Raw genomic sequence first — 4,339 nt, forward strand, 5'->3', positions numbered from 1 at the left:
AAATTTAATTAGTATTTAATTATTAAAAAAATGAATAATTTTATATTATTATATATAATTTTACATTATTAAAAATATTATTAATAACTAAATAATGACTACAAATCATAAAATTTATTGATCTTCTAATATTCTTCGTGTTTAAAATTATCCAAGTATAAGTAGTAATTAATTTCAATAAATTGCAGATATCTTTTTCTTTTTAACTTTTTCCTTAACAAAGAAATTTGAAACTATATATTTGATCTTATTGACTTTATTTACTACTTATGTGATGATAAAAATAAACCCTAATTAAGGTTACAATTTAGCTATCAGCCATCCCTAAAGATTAATAAAATTGCATAACAACCCTCCCCCTCTTCTCTCTTTCTCTTTCTCTCTCCCTCTTCCTCTCTTCGTTTCTCCACCCTCCTCACAAGTATTCTTATTTTCTGTTAGGCCAATTAGCCAAAAAATGCATTATTGTGGTTTGACTATTGTTACTAATTTGTTAAAGCAGCTTCACTCATGCAATTAGTTTAGTTGGACATGATCTCAGCATAAAATATCACACCGCCTTCGAATAAACGATCTATATTGCAAAGCTTGAAATTAAAGAGAGAGAATATATATAAATAAATAATAATGTCTGAGAAGAAAATAAAAGGCTGTGAAGACCTACCATAGCAAAAGCCTGTTTGCCTACATTGCACATTGATTTAGAAGTATCAAATTGGCTATGCGTACCAAGCATTTTCTTTTTTTCGGGTACACTTCCAAATAAAATCGCTTTTATATTTGATGATTCTTTTTCACAACTTTTTATGTTTATGGTCTTCCACCTTTCCACTTTCTTTCTAACTACTTGTTACGTTTTTGTATTTTTATTTCTCTTAATAAATTAAAGATTGCTTCTAGATGCATTCCTCAACTTACTCCACTTACTCTTGTCAATTCGGGTTTGATTTGAGTAACTAACTTCCCCTACCATCCATGATTGAGGGATTAATACTGCTCACCTTTTTTTCTTTCGATTCTTTCACCCAATAATAAAGAATAACCAAATTCAACAAGCACAGCAGCATTGTTCAATTTGGCTCATAGGTCTAATTAAGTGCCTAACCAATCTATGTCTTTATCTTATGTTATTTTGCAATTTCTACTTTTTATTTTATTTAACGATTCTTATTATAGCCATGGAGCCCTAATATTAATAATTCTAATTAATTGGTCGAATATTTATTAATAGTAGTTAAGAATAATAACAATATTGCATGACTAAAGAAAAAAGGAGCAAATTAAACAGTACTATGGCACAAAAGAATCAAGAAATTAAATTGATTCGCCTTTATGGGGGTGGTCCCAACATATATACAATCTTCATTATATTCATGCGTCGTGTTATGTTCTTTCAGTGGATGTTTGTAGAGATGGAAACAGGTTAGATCATATCAGATTTTATCTTTAATAGACTAAATTTATAATATATTTAATTGATTTGTAGTTTGTTATAAAAAAATTTTAAGTATTAAATTTAACTTGTTATTGAGATTGATCTGATTATAATAAATTTTTTTTATTATAAAAAATGATTTATATTTTAACAAATTCAAATAAACCTGACAAATCTATTAGGTTATTTTATGAGCTGAGTATAGCCTATTAACAAAATTAAATTTTTAAATAAGTCTGAAATTATTTTATGATTGGCCAGACTAGATTACGGCCACTTGACTTATTTGCACCGTTACTTGAAAGTTGAAACCAAAATCGTTTATGGCAGCAGTAACAGTAGTATGAGTCCATTGCAACATACATCGCATCACATGATACTATATTATTTATATATTTATATTACAACAATAATATATATTGTATGTCACTACATTATGATTATTGTATCTTCTCAAAATTGTAAAAAAATATAAACTAATCTAACATTTTTATCTGGTATTAAATGATGTGTAAATTTTACCAAATTTTTTTGACACATAATGAATGTGTAGATAAAACAAGTTGTTTGAGAAATAGTATTTGTCACTTTCAAAGTTCAACCACATCCAACACAGTTATGTCATTTAGAGCCGGCCATGTCAATTCCTACAAACAGGGTTGGTAAGCCTCACCCTCCAACCTTAGTTTTTTGTTGGTTCTAGAAGCACTGGGTAGCAAGATTGCATTAAATTAAGGGAAAAGAATCTGTGTGGTTGGTGACCCACCTCCTTGCCTCCATGGATTTCCCACCTCATGTATTTCCACTCAAAGTGGCCCCTTCATTCATTACTACTCTGCTCCTATCTAGCTATCTCCAATCTATCTATCCCATGCTTTTCAACTTCCTCACCTTATTCATTCATATATCCTCTTTCTCAAAGCAATTTCTCCTTTCCTTTTCATCTTTTATTTTAATTATTCTTATCAACTTGAAATCTAATTATCTAATCGTATTTATTTTTTAAAATAATTATTTATACAATTAAAATTTAAAAATAATTATTTTTACTAAGGTAATACCTCAAAGTTCACCAAATTAAATTCATCTTTGTATCTTGCACCAAATCATCACATTTACTTATAAAATTGATTATTGGCATTAGTCTAATAATTCATGACCACGTATGGATTTTTTCTGGGGTGGGACCATGTGAGAAGATTATATTAAGATGGACCCGAAAAAGTGGAGGACCAATATATAATTATGCAGTTGTTCAACGCCATGTGGCATATATTCCATATAATTACCAAAATCATTATATTAATAGCTGAGGCATCCTATCTTGTTTGACTCATTCATCCACGTTGACAAACAAATCCAAGAGTGTGTTTGTTATCTCTGAATGAATAATCAAGTGCCTCTAATTCGAACCTTCCATTTCACTACTCTTGTAACTGCATGTATAGCTATGCATTTTACTTTTTTACCCAACACGCAGAATCGGATTCCATTTTGTTGAAACAGATTAGATCAAGTTCGGTCGAATTCAATTTATCATGTGCTGTGATCTGTATACGTGAACCAAGGAAAAAAAGGAGAAGGAAACTCGTATATTTAATTTGTGGATAGTGTATATAATTGTATCCAATCTGGAAGATAGAGACTTACCTGTAAGTGATGGTGATGTCTCAAAATTTCAAGGCTATACAATTACCTGCCCTAAAATTCACTTGGTCCTTGCCTACATATATCTGTCCTTGAAGTTTAATTATATAAGACAAGAAAAAGGTGTGCGGTCGTCTCATATCAAGAGGCCAATAATTTACATTAATTACACGGTCCTTAGCTCCTTCTTACAAGCGCAAGTAGACTAGTCCATTCATTCAAAGTTCAAACCCTTCAACCCTCTCTCTTCAAAGAAATGATTTTGTGTCAACTCTTTTTTTTCATATTATTTTATCAGAAATGTATATCAGTATAACTTTTCTTTCTCTCCTTTCTTTTATAGCTGGTTAGTTACTCACATCATCTTTTTAATTTTATACTAAAATAGTCAAATAATTTAACTAAATATATTGAATTATCTAATAATCTTTAACTACAAATTTTATATAAAATAAAAATGTCTTTAGTTTGAATAGTCATCACCTATTGCACCGGTTACATAAACCAATGATAAATACTTTTTTATCTCCATACATTACCAACATTTTTTACTCAAAATTCAAGTAATTCCAAAGAATTGCAATGCTCTAAACAAATTAGGCTCAACCCCTAAGCTCCATTAATTGAAATTACAAGAGTAAAAACTGTCAAAATCTAGCCTAATAAAATTGCCGTTCGCTTAAGTTTTTTTTAGAGTAAAGTATCGTTTTTGTTGGGGTAAATCCTATTTGTGTCCTTAACGTTTAAATCGTCTTATTTGTATCCATAACGTTTATAAAAGTGATTCAATGTTATTTTACTATCAATTATACTAACAAATCAAATTATATTTTTCAATTATTCTCACTTGAATGCATTCATTTTCAATTAGGTCTCACTTGAATGTGTTCGATTTTAATATTATACCACTATTTGTGTTTAAATTCAATTATGTCCCTAGAAAAATGAATAATGTAAATATTGTAGGAATTAGTTTCAACTTTTGATGAACTATTTTTCGGAGTGAATTATCAATTCTATCTCAGACATTTGTATTCTAACTTTAAGAAAAAATTTTAAAATTCAAAATATAGCGTTCATGATGTGTAATTGACGGCAGGATAACATTAAATTATTTTTACAAACGTCAGGAATACAAATAGGATGATTTTTAAATGTTAGGGATATAAATAAGATTTACCCCAAATATTAGGGATAAAAACGATACTTTATTTTTTTTTTAAATAAAAACAAGATGTGACATTTGCAGGGTCTTTT

This window comes from Arachis duranensis, chromosome 3 (assembly GCF_000817695.3).
Source record: "Arachis duranensis cultivar V14167 chromosome 3, aradu.V14167.gnm2.J7QH, whole genome shotgun sequence".
Taxonomy (NCBI): Eukaryota; Viridiplantae; Streptophyta; class Magnoliopsida; order Fabales; family Fabaceae; genus Arachis; species Arachis duranensis.